This window comes from Argopecten irradians, chromosome 9 (assembly GCF_041381155.1).
Source record: "Argopecten irradians isolate NY chromosome 9, Ai_NY, whole genome shotgun sequence".
In the NCBI taxonomy this organism is placed as follows: domain Eukaryota; kingdom Metazoa; phylum Mollusca; class Bivalvia; order Pectinida; family Pectinidae; genus Argopecten; species Argopecten irradians.
In genome coordinates, this window is record NC_091142.1 from 32,344,981 (window position 1) to 32,362,749 (window position 17,769).

General features: G+C 32.8%; 1 long non-coding RNA gene across 1 annotated transcript; it reads right to left on the reverse strand.

Moving 5' to 3' along the window:
- Positions 1-12,153: 12,153 nt before the first annotated feature.
- LOC138330940 (uncharacterized) lies at positions 12,154-16,571 on the reverse strand. The gene is made up of 3 exons (XR_011209627.1): positions 16,356-16,571; positions 14,338-14,474; positions 12,154-13,168 (listed from the first exon to the last, which is right to left on the reverse strand). It is a non-coding gene; the product is annotated as an uncharacterized lncRNA (long non-coding RNA).
- Positions 16,572-17,769: the final 1,198 nt, after the last annotated feature.

Sequence of the window (17,769 nt, forward strand, 5' to 3'; positions counted from 1 at the left end):
TATGATTATGATATCCTCATGCTGTTAGTGTGGTGTTCTAGTAATAATAAATACAATTTCTTAAACACACATGGTTCTAAAATTGTATCAATATAATAATGCAAGTGATATGATACGTTGGAAAAATGGTTAGTTAAGTTTGAAGAAATGATAATGTTTTGCGTAAACGTTGGAAATCCGTTTTTGTAAGCTCTAGTATCAGTGATATGTTTTTGGTATGGAATATTACGTCATTAGTTAGGTATTAACTTGTACATTGTTATGGAGATATGAAACAAGTAAAAACGGCTCCTAATTTCTGTGTTATAACTCCGTTATATAAAAATAGATTCGAGTGAATCCTTAATAAAGTCACGTGAAATTAAAAAAAAAAGTGAGGTACTATTTTTTCTGTGAAATCATTGCGCCGTTTTTTTATCAAAATAGAGACAGTGTTATAAACGGTGACGCCATTGTTTTCGTTATGAGACAATAACATGTTTTTTAAGCCTATGAAAATGTTCGTTACAAACAACATTGAATTATATTTCACTAACAGTATTCCGTTATGCTTCCAAACACATAACGTCACAATATATATATATATATCCGGAAGAGCAGGTAACTCTGTGATATACAAATACAGAAGGTATGAAATTAGAAACAGGTGCTCAGGTAGATTAATTGTTTCCATGCTGACACCTGTCATGTAATTGTAGACCAGATACAGGTAATGCTGTGCTCTTGGTAGTAGGTCATATGCGGTAACAAGGTGGCTGACCGGCATATTGCAATTGGATATTAACAGTAAACTATGACCTTTTGTTATTAGGAAGTTTTCAAGAAAATACATGCTAAATCTGAAATATCAACCACGACAAACGCAGTTATGTGACATTATTGTGTTTAAGTAAGTTAATTCGTCATATTGCTTTCATCAATACGCTTACATTGTAAGTTACTTTACTTCAAATCTATTAATGAGTATACACATATATATACATGTCTATAACTTGAATTTACTTTATGTTCTTTTCATTTAAATGTGTTGTTTTCACTAGCTCATTCTGAATTTTTAAGTAAGCCCAGTTTTACATCTCGGCTTTTCAATGCAATAAAGTTTAACATTGCGAACTCAACTGTAGTCTACTCTACACATGAGTTAGGAATTTATAAAGTAAATCATACTATTGACCTGAAGAGTAGACTAGGTTTATTTTACAATAGGTAAAGGTAATACAAGTGTGCATATTATAATTAAAATACCAGTCTTAACATTGTATTGTTATCCCATTTATGGACAAAACTTCTTTGGTATTTTCTTCTTGACACTTTTCCCACATTTGTCAAAGTTATATGTACCATAACAGGGCGAAATTGAGGAGAAGTTGTGTTTTCCTGTAGTAATATATAGAGAATCATTATTGATGTATTTGATGAATTGAGTGGAAATCAATTCTATAGACAGATAAACATGTATGTTGACCTATAAACATAAGTTACAACACATAATTTGTTTAAGTGAAAACACATATGAAGAAGGCACTTTGCAATTACTAATTTGAATTAAACATATTGTTAATGTATCAAAATATGCAATGGGATTGGGCACAAGTTATCCAAATTATATAAAGCCCTTTCCCAACAGAGGTTTACATATAAATTAAACATTAAACGAGATGCTATTTTATCTACATATATAAAATTTAATATACATCAGAGAGAGAGAGAGAGAGAGTACTTAGTTTATGTACGCACTTTTATACATATCGATAAAGGTAAATACTAATCTTTTTTTCTTTTTTCTTTTCGGATGTTGACAAGAGAAGTACACACTAAACACTTCCAAATGCATCCGAGAAGATACTGGTATAAAATAGAAGAGCTTCCGTTTTCAGGGGATTAAATTTAACCATCCATTTGTCTGCCCAATTTTGAATTTTAACAAGATCATTATTTATTTTAGTTTCGATTGCTAGAAGTGAAGGTCCAGAACATAATAAAAAAGTATCATCAGCAAACAATTTGGAAAGACTCTCAAGGTTATCAGTGATGTCATTTATATAGAGAATAAAAAGTAGGGGTCCTAATACTGACCCTTGCGGAACGCCAGCATTTGTAGTTTTAACGGAAGATCTACTATTTCCTACAAAAACTTGTTTTCTACGATTACTAACATAATCTTTTAACCAATTTTAAAGTTTCCCGCCTATTCCATAATTTGCCAGTTTCACACCCAATCCCTTGTGTCACACACGATCAAACGCTTTAGAAATGTCACAAAATACTAGGCACGTTGACTCCATTTTTTCAAGATTACTGATAACACTGTAAAAATGTGGAATGAAATTGTGGACCACAACTTGACTTGAAAATTTTTGGTGCGGAATAACATATTAAAAGTTCTATTCGTCAATGTGAAAATTAAATGAATGTAACTATAAAACGTTTTACATCCATATGTTTCGCTTTCCGTGATTAAGGAATTTAGACCATGGGCTAGTCTGGTCACACAGGCACTGATGGCCGGCATCTCGAATTTCAGTAGAAAATGGGAAAAAAAAGTTCATTAACATTTATCAACCAAATTTGACAAATGAGATATCAAAATGACCACAATAGAATAACAAATACATTACAAGGCCAACTTATCCAACACACGTACAGATGTGTACGCAGTGAATAAAAAATAAGACTTTCATTTAAGGCCAGCCATCTTGATGACGTCATAAACGGAAGTTCATCCAAACGTATGCAATGTTAACATTTTGGGTTGTGATCAGGGGATCATAATATAAGGGTTCAGAAAAAATAGTTCGGAGATTTGGGTTGGGGATGGGTGCATGTGAGACCCCCTAGCCCATGGTCTACTTCCCATGTACAGTACCTGATATGCCCATAGGTGTTTATTCTTCAAGTATTCAACACGATTTGTTCCGCTGAGTTTTAACCCATACTGATAACATTATGTTAGGTAACGTATAATATGGTATGAACGCAACAACTGAGAGTGTATCAACCAGTCATGTTATTGTACGAGTTATCTATCTTCTACTTTTCCCTGCAATGCTACACTATAAAAACCCACACTGTACAAGGTGAATTAACATACTTACATTGAAGTCTGGATCACTGACATGACATAAAGACATGATGTGGCTATTGCAATTTTAGTCATTTTTAGTTTTGATAAAACAAATTAGCTATCCAAACTATTTACTATATTTATTGAGCAATCTTCAATTTTATCTGAAATACACATATTTCCTTTGGATATTGGCTCAAAGTATAAAGAATTTAACCTTCAATGTCAACTATCCGACAATGAATTAGTTGAAAGACATTTGCAAGCGTTTCCTGCTTTCTTTTTTGATACGACATTATCATATAGCCAAGTATGAGGTGCTGGCATGTTACTGTGACAATAGTATAGATTTGTGTATCTAATTGGCTCAAACTCACTATTCAAATATGAAGTTAATGAAATGGTACGAATAAAGACCAAGAAGTGACGTCAAAAACTTCGGTGTTTGTTAATTCATTTTTTTTCTATATTAAACAGGGCATTATGGAAAGGATCTGTTCTATAGAATATATATCAACACATTTTTTCAAGTTATAGTGAATCAAAATGGTTGATTTTTTAATATCAAGTTCAACAGACAAATTGTATTTTATTAACTTGTACTATATATATATATACATGTATATATACATAGAAAGAAAACACAACTATAAAACAGTTTTTTCCGCCCTAGCGCTTTCCCCGCTCATGCCGGTCTTCAGGGGTTTGAATTCTTTTATTTGTAAAACATGACGTCATAGTACTTTCACCGCGTTTTGGTGTTCGGTTTATTTTATGTAGTTTCTGTAAAATATGAGGAGACAGCCGATTAAGTTTACTGTGGTCTTTATTCTGTCCCAGAGAGAAGTGATAATACAAAATATAAATCATTACAGAACATCATAGTTATAGATTAAGATGGACATGGACAATTGACTTAATAGAGATTAATTGTCAGTTACAAATAATGGACAAGGACATGATAAGGATTATTTGAACATTTACAATTGTAGAATTAAAATAAATGAATGAGCTGTATTTACATTGAAATTAATCCAACATAAGTTAAGATCTTGTTAAATTTGAGACTTTACAATAATTCAAAGGTCAAGGCTTTAGCTTTGAACAAAGGGGAATAATCAATATATTTAAATGGGGGGAAATTAGATGTGGTAGAGTTCACTTGCAGTGAGAGGTATTGTTAATGCCTCAGTCTTCAGCAAAATAACAAAATGAGAATTGTAAATATCTTGAATTACACAAAACATAATAATTGTCTTGTGATAAAATAGTTAATTTTAACTCATTAACAGAATAAATGTTTATAGTGAATGTTTCTTTAATTTGAAATAATTGACTTTTGAATGTGCTTACTTCTGATTAACAAAATGTTTCAAGCTCATAAAGTATTCGAAAAATAGGATTTTAGATTCACAAAAGACAATTTCCAAAGATAATGTTATATGTACACAAACAAAAGCATAAGTATTATAATATTCAAAACCTGACACTAAGACAGTACCTCAGTTTCAGATTATAAAATATGTATTCACATAAAATAAGTGTGGCAAGAAATATAATAACATTCTGAACCCAAGTATTTATATATGCAGCTTATTAACAATGCAATGGTTATTTCAGATATCAGAATCTGCATGTGTAAAAGCAACTTCGCTAGCCAAGGGTATAAGCCGATACTCTGCTTTTACCCTTGGCATATCTGACTTCAGAACGGGTAGTCCCGCACTGCGCCACCTGCTGGATCACCGCAGTTGCGCCCCTTCCATTTACGTAATAAGCAACCAATTAAAAAACTCGTATCATTGTTGTATGGGTGAAAAAATGGCAGCGCCCTATGAAACACGCGTGTTGTTTGCGACAGATTGAAAATACCAAAGATGAACATGTGTGTGAGTCATTTGTTTATTAGTGAGTTCGGACACCAGTTTTTGCGTTTCATGCAGAAGTTCTGCAGTGTCCAATTTTGTAACGAGATCGTAGTATATCTTTTAATTGTTTAATTTGTGAAACATAAACCACGCACGTACTTTCCAATCTGTTTGGAGAGCAACGTCTCCAAGACGTTCATTTAGCTGGTATAAAACATCTAATTGATTAAATAGATAGTAATTTAATTTCGCTAGGAGTTGATGTTGACAGATATGCCTGATGCCTCATTATACAAATGTAGGTCACTATACTACCGCTTCAGTTAGTTTTGTTGACAAATCAAAGCTGCGTTTTCATTGGTCGCCTGAACCTAGCCGCATCCAATCAGAATTTGAAAGCAAAAACACCTGTTCTGAAGTGAGATATGCCAAGGGTAGTAGGAAGAGAATCGGACTTAATACCCTTGGCTAGCGAAGTTGGTGTAAAAGGTGAATGGGCGAAAAGCAGTATTCAAATATAATAAGCGTTGATTTGAATAAATCATAGGTTCAGAAGGTTATAATCAATTACGCATAAAACAAACAGGTACCTGAACAAGGAAATACATGTCGAACAAGGACAGAATATCTGTAGTTGTGAATAAAGGATATTTTGAAACCTCTTGCCATGTTTACAGTTGCTGATGCAGCATTTAACCAAAGGGCGATAACTCTGAACAGCTATACTTTTAGAGTAGGTAGCACACTACTAATATTTAATTTTATGCATAATCAATGCCGTGATATACAAATAAATTTTGCAAAGCATTTGATATAGTTTTCGCTAAATATTCCTCATTCACAACATGTGCATAAAAACAGATAATACGGAAAAAATCAGTAGACTGGTCGCTTATATACGGTCATTGTAAGTTACATTAAAAAATATATATAAAAATCATATCTGAATTCATTCAATGTCAAATATAATGCATTTAACATTTCAAATATATTATTGTATTTTCTTGAGACGTGATACAAAATAACTAAAAAGTATTGATGCATATTGGCTAACGTTACAAACTTTATAAAATAATGTACATGTTTTAGATACAATAAAATAGAAAATGCTCACCTGTAAAATATGAGGAGACAGCCGATTAAGTTTACTGTGGTCTTTATTCTGTCCCAGAGAGAAGTGATGAATTTGGGCACTAGAGACACTTTAACGTGACTGTCCGCGAAAAGACGAGAATTTGATTGGATAATAAAAATTAACTCAAAATACAAATATCAATGACAAAACTTTGATTGGTCAAACGTAAGCTGGGGTTTTACGCCCAAATATTTCAACTCAACCCGTCACTAATACTGTTACGTCATGCTAATGGCTTTGACCGGGACTAATTGCAAGTGCTCACCTTGTTTTAATTCTCGGACAACAACAATTGTTCTCGGTGTCAGAACTGACCGGAAGAGTCAATGTGGTTTGAGCTTTTCGGTAAATAGCAGATGTATAATTTTCTGTTAAGGATTATGTACTGAAGAAAATATGAAAAGCCTAGCTTAATAAGACTGACCAAACCCAAAAATACTTTTATACTCAAGGTGGTGACATTTCCCATAAGATTAAGATATCAGTTCTCAAGACGACAATTACAAAGAATGTATAAGTTTTGTAGAGGAAACTGTATATATTACAACATATTTAAGGTAAATAAAGGTTCATAAGGAAAATAAAGAAATGAAATAAAAATGCAAATTTTCCTTATGAAAGTACCATAGTATCATAACATGGTACATAAAGATATGAGAATGGTTCTGGAAGAAACTAACAAAAACATGAGGACAAAATAAAAAATAATGTGAAGTTCCTTTGTCCCGTTCTGAATTTAGCACAGGCTTCATAAGTTGAATGAAATACATTTCTTTATTTTCTCTTTTTAAAAGATCTGAATTAGACATTTGATATACTGGTAAAATAAAAAAAGTTATCATTAGCACACATATGACAATGTTCGTTTACTGCTAAATATCTGAGATGATCTGTTTTGGTTTGTTGTCGGTGTAATGTAACTCTCTTTCTCAATTCCATTCCTCTCTGACCAATATAAAAATCTGAGCATTTTCTACAAATAAGTGCGTATATGACATTTTTGGATGTACAATTCATATTAGTTTTAATTTTGAAAGGAAAACCATTTTTGAATGTATAATTTTTACACTCTATAATAATATCACATGTTTTGCAATGCTTTTGCATACATTTAGTGACAGAAGTATCTTGAATTTTTGAATCTAATTTTGACGCACATAAAATACATTTAAGGTTTTTAGGTTGACGCTTGCAATTTATTATTTTCTTGTTAGATAAAATCAATTTCATTCTGTCGCTATTTTTCATGTAATCTTCACAACCTTTTACAATTGGAAAAATATTGTAGTTGTTTGGATTAAAAGTACTGACAAAAGGTATTATATTGCTTTTGGATTCCACTTTATTCGATTTCCTTAAATGAATAGGTCCTTCTTTTTTTGCTCTTTCAACTCCGTAATCTATAACTTCTTGTGGATAATGCTGTTTGCGTAGATAAAAAACTAAGTTATCTAAGCGTTTAGCTAAAATAGTTTTATCACTTACGATTGTGATTAGACGGGACGCTAAAATAAAGGGGATATTTAGCTTTACATGCCTTGCTTGATTTGAATAAAAATCAAGATAATTATGCGAATCCGTCGGCTTACAATACAAGTCAGTAGTGATTTCACCATTTTTAATATGTACAGATATATCCAAAAACGGTAGTTTTACTGTACTAGAAGCCATTGTGTACTGTATATCGGGATGTAGCTTATTAAGTTCTTGAAATAATGTATTAACATTTTTATATGATTGCCAGATTATAAAACAATCATCCAAAAATCTGATGAAATTCCTTCTTAAATACTCAGCTTGTTCATTGTCTATTTTCCCGATGTTTCTGTAAAGCATTTCCTCTAGGTAACCAAGAACCAAAGTAGCATACGTAGGGGCAACCTTTGTCCCCATCGCTGTACCTTTACATTGCCGATAATATGAATTATCAAAATAAAACACCTTTCTATTCAAAACTATTTTCAAAGCTTCCAAAATAAAGTTTTTACTTGCTCGATTGTCAATTGAAGCAGTGTGTTTTTCTAGCCAAAAATGACTGCTTTTAAACCAAGTTCGGTAGGAATGTTTGTATATAAACTAACCACATCAAACGAAATCAATTTGCTACCTGGTACAACCTTTTTTGGTAACCTTGTTAAAAAGTCAAAATCGTCATTAACAAAACTCGGTACTGTAGGGCAAAGTGGTTTTAAAATGATTTCTAAAAAATGACTTAACGTGACGCTACCCAATTTGGAACGCTACCTAAAATGAAACACTTTTAAAATATGTGATACAGAATTTTCAGTTTACAATCTATACTAACAATAAGAGTTCTGAACAAAAATTAAGGTGCTGACTAATACCTGTGACAATTTTAATATGTCATTTTCTTTCCAGTTGCTTATTATCTGTATTTAAATATGAAAATAATGAAATTTTGAAAAACTCCGGGAAACGACATCGTGCGACAACCCTAAAAAACACCATATATTTTAAAACAAGAAAAATAAATGCTGAATGGAATATTTTTGAAAGACATGTGACTTGAATAAACTAAAAAATGTTTGAACTTTCTTTTAATCAATTCAAACATTTTTTATCATGCATGGGCATTTATTAATCAAACTTTATTTAGGAGGTGTTCCATTTTGGGTACTCAAACCTGCTGAAACACAGGGCTGGACCGGGCATGCTTCCAAGCTCTGTATTTATAAATATATGCACTGCTGATAAGTAAACAAATCATGAAATTAATAATAAAAGCATCTATTTGTGGAATGGTAAGAAAAAATCTGGATTCAACCACAAGTAAGAAAATTTTTACAATTATCTTCAAAAAGTGTTCCAATTTGGGTAGCGTCACGTTAGACTTTGTGTAACGCTATTAGATCCACCGACTATAGGTCTGAATTTTAAGTTGGACAATGTATAGTAATATACTCAGAGTTTTGTTCTTTTATAGCATTAGCAATTTGACTGCTTTTATGAATCTTCGGTAAACCATAAAAGTAACTAGTTTTAAATGAAAAATTTGTTAAGTAATCTATTTCCTCTTTAAGAAGTTCACCGCCTTCTCTGTTAACCAAGTTTGCAATTTGTTTAAAAGTCATCTCATCCTGTTCAGAATTACATTCGTTATAAAATTCGTCGTTGGATAACATTTCCCTAATCTTTTTAGCATAGTAGTCAGTATCCATGACAACAACAGCGCCACCCTTATCAACCTCCTTAATAATTATTGTCTTGTCTTGTGCTAAATTTTCTTGTGCTTTTCTTAGTTGATAAGACAAATTACTTTTTCTATTTTGTACAGGAAGCGGATGTTTCTTTACTCTAGATATAGTTTCTTCTAAAACAATATCGTCACATTTAGGTGGATTATAAGTAGACTTATTTCTCACAAGTGGTAAATTTTCTGTGGACTGATCGTAATTGTCAGAAAAATATTTTTCTTCTAATCTAAGTTGTCTACAAAATCGCAAAACATCGCATTCTAATTCTTTCTTATCTGATTTTGGAGTAGGACAAAATTTAAGACGTTTTCTAAGCAAATTTATTTCATGTTCCGTTAAACTGCGCGATGACAAATTGATAACTTTTGGTAGTACCTGTTCAGTCAATGAGTCCTGGTTTTTCCCCCGCCTTTCATTTGATGATGGCGCTTTTCTAAAAAAAGAACGTCGCGAAATTCTACCAATTTATGTTGAACCATCTGTTGTAACCGGAAGCGACAATGGCGGTGAATTCTCCATTTTTTTTCCTTGGTCGAAGGATTCTTTTAGATGCTGGTGTAGTACATGTATTCTTCGCCGGTTCTTGGTGTTTCGTGAATCCCGTATTGTTACGTTGCTTAAGCCTTGGAGATAGTGATTAAACAGCATCGGAATAAAAAAAAGTGGACTTTCCGGTTCTGCTGTTGTATCTAGTCTATCTTTTTTCAGTCATTCTACGTAGTTTCTGATCCTTTTGTTGTTGTTGACGCGAAGGTGTCGTTTCTTTGCTCGACACCAAATTAGTCCCGTAGTTGTCCACATATTCATTGTACCAATCTTTCTTTTTGTTCCATATATTTGCGGAATGGTGTTCCTCGGAGGCGCATTCTGTCTCCCATTTTGAGATAACTAATTCTGCAACCTGCGACTGAAAATGTCCCTTTTCGCTTGTTAATTTGATCACGTTCCTAATGTTTTCATCGAACTCAAGCACTTTTTCATTAAATCTATTCGCCTTGTTTGTCATGAGTTTGATTTCAGCTTCTGTTCGGCATATCGCAGTACTGATTCTGATTTCTCTGTCTTCATTTTCTTCCTGAGGAATACTCTTGGGTCTGAATTTTCTTGGTATTGCTGGATTTTGCTGTCCCAACCAAGCACTGTAGAACGCTGCTGTATTTATGTTTTTCAGGTAATTCCAGTATGCTTGCTTTCTTTCATTCAACTGCGTTTTCCATGCCGATGAAATCTTTGACTTCAGCTTCAGTGCATTTTTTCTTATTGATTCTTTATCTGGCATGAATTTTATGTATATATATGTACACATAAAAAGAAAACACAACTATATAACATTTTCTTCCGCCCTAACGCTTTCGCGACTCATGCCGGTCTTCAGGGGTTTGAATCCTTTTAGTTACAATGACGTCATAAGATTACGTCATAACATGGTACATAAAGATATTGTGAATGGTTCTGGAAGAAACTAACAAAAACATGAGGACAAAATAAAACTAATGTGAAGTTCCTTTGTCCCGTTCTGAATTTAGCACAGGCTTCATAAGTTGAATGAAATACATTTCTTTATTTTCTCTTTTTAACAGATCTGAATTAGATCACAATAAACAATAAACGGTTGTTTTGAAAACGAATTATCAGTATTACATCTGAATTTTTATGCAAACTTACTATACTTGTATTTTGGGTACGTGTTACTACATTTAGGATGGTGTTGTACTTTGGGTACATGTTACTGTATTTAGGAAGGTGTTGTATTCTTAGTTCATGTTACTGTTTTTAGGATAGTGTTGTATTCTGGGTACATGTAACTGTATTTAGGAAGGTGATCCATTCTGGGTTACTGTATTTATGAAGGTGTTGTATTTTGGGCACATGTTCCTGTATTTCGGATGGTGTTAATTTTGGGTACATGTTACTGTATTTAGGAAGGTGTTGTATTCTGGGTACATGTTCTTGTATTTCGGATGGTGTTGTATTTTGGGTACATGTCACCATATTTAGGATGGTGTTGTTTTTTGGGTACATGTCACTATATTTAGGATGGCGTTCTATTCTGGGTATATGTTACTATATTTAGGATGGTGTTCTATTCTGGGTATATGTTACTATATTTAGGATGATGTTTAATTTTAGGTATATGTTCCTTTAGAAATTAGTGTCTGTGTAATTGATTTCGGGAATAGATACTAATGTGTATACTGATTATTGCCTTAATACCGATAAAAATTTATTTAATCTCATTTGCATATTATCTAACTAAAGTTCATTTCAACTAGAAGTTCGAATTCCTATTTTCTCATAGTGTCACACAACCCCCTAAAGACCGTGTTTTTGTTTTGTTGGTGTGTCTTTTCATATTACATACATTGATAATTTCAATGTCCAAAAGTCAACAATTGAGTAACCTATATCTAAATCATATTTAGAGTTTCCATGCCAACAGAGGTACGGCGATTATGCTACTCCTTGTGACTCTTGGTTTTACATTCCGTTTTTGATATTCATCGAAGTTTGAAACAGAAAGACAAAAGGAGAAATAATATCGTGTTATAAATATAACATGTATTGAAACAAACGAAAAATATACATCAATATATTTACTGTATTGTATAATATATTTAGAACTATGATAATTAGGTATCCTCATTCCATTATTTAAAGTCATAATCAAAATCATATTTCGGTACTTTTTTGTGGAATACAGGGATACGTGCAAAATAGGCTTTGCAAAAAACCTTTTTTATGCTCCTGTGGAAAGTGGAATTGAATCCCCTCACACATTACACCTTGTGTATCAACAAATTAAACTGGCTTCATAATATTGTCTGAGTCACTTGGGTTCGATGACATTGTTACAGATAACATTTAAAATCCTTGTAACAATATATCCGTTTTTATTAGTATTATCATTGATTTCATTCAAACCATTGGTAGTATGACAGCACTATTACACATTGAGAAAATTTTCTGGAGAGGGGCCCTGGTCCGCTAACATTAGACACCGGTCACAGCTGCATCATTGTACATCATTCAGAGTGATAATACCAGGTAATTCATTAGAGGATGACATGAATCGGTGAAACCATATTGTCTCACCAGTCCCAAGGAGATCCTTAATTCTGATCATTTCATCCCCTGGAGAAATTGTCTATAGACAAACTATGATGTAGCTTCATTTCGTAGAACATATCCAATATTCATCAAATTCATTCAATCAAACCGGACGTTACATTGTACTCCTAAATTCAATACTTACATTTATTCAGGGTCAGCCTGGCGTCTAGTGACAATAGCCCAATTGTGATGACATCAAATTCTGCATTTTATATTAAGTAGGCTAGAATATAGATATCATATGTAATTCAGATAGATCAATCAGATTCATGCTGAGTAATGCACATAATTGCAATCGACTTTCTGATATAAATTGGAAATTTGAACGAAGTTATTTAATGCAACATGAGGAATATATTCCTTATAACACAAAATAATTGTTAGACAACACTTCAGTTCCTGCGTTCTGTTTCAGATATTTCATTATATATATCGTGAAATACTTAGTAACAATAAGTCAATAAGTTTCACCTTAAGTTATAGAAAGTTTACTTCCGTAACGTTGGCTTCAGTACTGTTTCTAGTCAACTTTGCATGATCAAAGGTAAATTCCACAGAATCACGTTGACTTGATTAAGAACATGAATATTCTTTCTATGTGCTTGTTTGTTTCCAATAAGCGCACAGCCTGCCATGTTGTCACTGTATCAGTACAAGTGGTAGGTGGCAGTATGCTGGACCACATATAACTTCACTGTCTTTGGCTTCTAAGTATCTTTAACCGTGCACGCACTTTTATTTCCTTTTTAGATTTTCAATTCCTCTTTGGCTTTATCTGAAAAAGAAGGAATGTGTCGATTAATACACCAGTATATAGTCTCTCATTATTTGGACTATAGCAGTGAGGATCATAGCAATTAATACACCAGTACATAGTCTGTCATTATTTTGAATACAGCACAAGTGAGATGACAACATGTATCCGTAATCTATCGATTTTGATATTGGATAAGATAAGTACTTCCTTCCTAGAATCGACGTGTTTTGTGAACCAGGGTACTTGAGCTAGTAATAGATATAACGTGGCGCTACACAAATTGGTACTCTTTTTGAAGAAAATTGTTTAGATTTTCTTACGTGTACTTGAATCCAGATTTTTCTTTTTAACATTCCACAAATAGATTTTAATTTCGTAATTTATTTACTTATCAGAAGTGCATATATTTATAAATAAAGAGCTTTGAAGCATGCCCGGTCCAGGCCCTGTGTTTCAGCAGGTTTGATTACCCAAAATGGTACACCTCCTAAATTTGATTTTATCAATAAATGTCAAGCCATAAATAAACAGATTTGAATTCATTTAAGGAAATTTCTAATATTTTTAAGTTGATTTAAGTTACATATCTGTCAAAAATATCCCATTCAGCAATTGTTTTCCGTGTTTTAAAATATAAAGTGTTTTTAGAGTTGTCAGGCCTACAATTATTATGTATTTGATTTTATTCTCATCAATAATATTTCAATATTTATTTTCTGTGTTGTTATGAGCTTTGGGATAATACCAAATCATCAAGTAATTTGATGAATGAGTTATATATGATATATAGAGATTCCAGAACATTTGAATACTATTTATCATGATTATCAAACTCAGGTTAGTTAATTTGAAAATTTTGAAAAGACACTAGATTTATCTTGATTAATTTGATAAACATGATGGCTTTTGTGAACTTGTCTATCCCATAACTTATATACCGTTGTTATCAGTTGTTTCTGGATACAATTAGGGATTTGTGCGCATCATAATATCTTTCCGCCTAAAAATATAGTACCCAAAATACAGAATCAATACTCCATTGTTTATATTGCAAAAATACGCTTTAAAAAGTAGTCCAAAGTTGAAATCCAATCGGAATCAGGCGAGGTTGAAAAATACCCATGTCTACACATGTACCTTCATCCCCGTTTACAGCCGTGACATATCCTGTCTACACATATACCTACCGAACATCCCATTTTACAGCCGTGACATTTCTTGTCTATACAAATGCCTGCCAGTTTTGGTTCCCTACAGAAGCAGGAATCCCAGTTTCCAATTTTACAACAGGGCGACGTATCCTCAAAATAGTACGGCATTGCAGCTGGAACAACATCAAAAGTTTGTAGAGTTATTTTCCCTTATTAAATGAACTTAACAAAACAATCACAATTATCCCATATTTACAAAAATTATGCTTAAAAATTCTATCCAAACATTTGGGCAAAGGAAAGCATGCACGCACATGTCAATTTCAGTACGAGTTCACATCAATGCTGTGGTCCAGGTGTAGATGGGCATACGGTTTTTCTTATACCGAAATTTTGGTTGTCATGGAGATCATGTGAATATACATAGGTTTATAAATTGACCAATACGTCATTAGCAAAATCTCGAAAAAAACATTCTTACAAGTATCCTGAGAGTACTGCTGAAGCAATACATGCCCGTCCTCATGCTATCACATCGACATTAACCTAACCTTATCTTAATTATGGTATGGAAACCAATGTTTCCCAAAATACTGTAGTTTTAGAAACAAAATCCAAAAATTATTTCCATGCTATGTTTCCTCATAAGACACAAAAGACAGAGAGACAAGACAAGAAAGATGGAGACTATCACTATAGTCCCCAATGTCTCACTGACATGAGACTAGTATCCGGCTTTAGGACAAAGGGTAGATAATACAATAACAAACCAACACCACATTTACATATAATCAAGTGATATCGATATGTTTATAAATCACTTCTTGTGTGCAGTTGAACAGATCTAAGTTGAGAAAATAGTGTTTATACATCATGGCAAACTTTAGGTATATCCGTTGGCTCATAATTTGTTGTATAGCTTGTTGTTTTGGGAAAAATATGCGAAAAAGTTCAGCGAGTTAGAAACATATTTCTGTCTCCATGCCATATTGTTTACTACCAGTGCCTATATCAGATATTACCCGCGTTGAAGAATGCCAACCTAGTACTTTTTAGGAATACAGGACACGAACAGAAGACTAAATTCGAGAGAAAAATGTACAAGCTCTGAATTTGGAGGGAAACAGACTCAAAATCATACATTCAATATATTATATTTTCTTTACAAACCAGTATTCCCACTATGCACAGATGCCATTATAGCATTGAATAGGGGAATTGGTATACATTAGGACACTTCCATATAGGCCATACGTCTTTGATATAATTTACAACCGTCATAAAGGTCACACTTGACTCAAACGTGTAAGTTTTTGTAAAATGAAGTCAAACAAACGCTGGTAATACCTGCTATAGACACTTGTGTCTGTTGCAGTTTTTCCTAAAATTGTACCTTTTTCGCATATTTTGTCCAAAATCAGATCTATTAATTGAAAGTGATACATAGGAATGTAAACTATCACTAACTGTTACGCAGATGATACCTTAATTTTTGGCATTCTAATGTATAATGTTGTATAAGTGACGCTTGTCATCAAAATCGTGCATATCTTATGACAGTTATGTATAAATTTATCCCAGGTTTGTAATTAATTTGACTGTAGCTAAAATTTCCATATTGATATACCTCGTCTTGCAGTCATATAGGATGTTGTAAATTGATACTCGCTATACATATTTAAGGCTTCCATACAAAGTAGTTAGAAAAATTATAACCACTTTATCAACTACAAAAATACATAACTTACATATAATTCATACAGCTTGTTTGATTCATAAACTATTCAGGGTCAGAACTTAGCTAGTGGTATTTATGGAAGGAAGAGATACCAAATGTGTTTCAACATAGAATTTTTTTTTCTGAGAAAATTCAGATATACAAAAATGTGTTTCAACACAGAAAGATTTCAGAGAAAATATGTTTCAAAATAAGAAGATTCATCTGAAGATACACTAGCGGAAATATGCTTAAACATATAAGAATACAATGATGAACACCCTTCTCCAAACATTCCTGAAGATAAAGATAATGAACTAACTCTGATCAGACTTACCACACGCAGCTATCGTAATCAGCAATATAAAGTAAATCTTCGTCATTGTAAAATTCAAATAAGTCGTTCCTTCATAGAAATACTTAATACCACTTTTTCACGCTGCCACGTCCATTACTGTAATTAATTCGAAGATTATCATGGTATCTTAAAAGCAGACGACATTGCCTGGTGTCAGAGCTCGTTCATTAGAGTCAGGGAGACGATGTTTAGACAGCCGGGCCTCAGGCAAGTCACGTATAGAAACACACTAACAACAAGGGCAGCCTACACAGCTGTTTTACATTAAGTCACCGATCGGCCCAATGACAGATGAAGTACGTATAATGACATTTGACTTTCTGATGAAGCATTATATTATAATCAGCTCTAATGGTGTCACCAGGGCTCAGGATCATGAAACAATCTCCAAAGCTGTCCTAGCCAATCAAAGATGATGTTATAAAATGTTACGTCATTTCTGATTGGCTAAGTCTAAACTTAAGTCTAACATTGTTTCATGATCCTGCTACTGTTGTTCAGTTTCCTGTCCGTTGAGTTTGAATTGTGTCATTTAATCATAATTAGAATTAAAGTTATACCTAGGATAGTATTGGATGATATTAGAGTCTAAATTTATGTAAATGACCGTAAGTAAGTTAATTACTATCATTAATCAATACATGAAAGGGAGTCAGGATCGACTTTATGCCTTCTTTACATCTCATTAAAATACATTATTAAAATGTGTATGATTTGTCGTTTGTGAGAGCAATCAATTAAGCATAACAATATTGTAAAAATAATTGTGAAATACAAGTCAAGATAATTCATTTTATATATTGAGCAGGGAAAAATATTATTCTCGAAATTGTTATGATATGTGTGTGTGTATGCTTATAGAATGTTTCAGAATACATGCTTATGGCACTGGTAATTCAGAAAATAATTATCAATGTTCGATCAATAATCAATAGTCGAGTAAAATTAGATTTTTACCCCCAAAATAATTATCAATGTTCGATCAAAAATCAATAGTCGATTAAAATCAGATTTTCACCCCCAAATCAATTCGTTTTTTCATAGTTTTTTTTATACAGATCTGAAAAATTATCAAAAACCAAACTTCGGGAAAGTGTTTTTCTCTAGAAAAAATGAAAAATAAGGATATTAGCTTAATTGGTCAACTTTCAAGCCAAATAAAACCGGTGTAGAATGCGAACGAGGCATTTTTCACATGGTCAAGTTCACTAGATTGGATAACAATACCTTATCGACCACAATAGATGGCCAATATATCAACAAGGAAAGTAATGTAACATGATGAAATCATTACCTTATTGTAGACCCTGTTTTGTCGTGGTACAGTTTCTCACGTTATACAACTCTCTATCCTGTCCTTAGTCTCTGTGCGTAATCATATCATTTTATACTA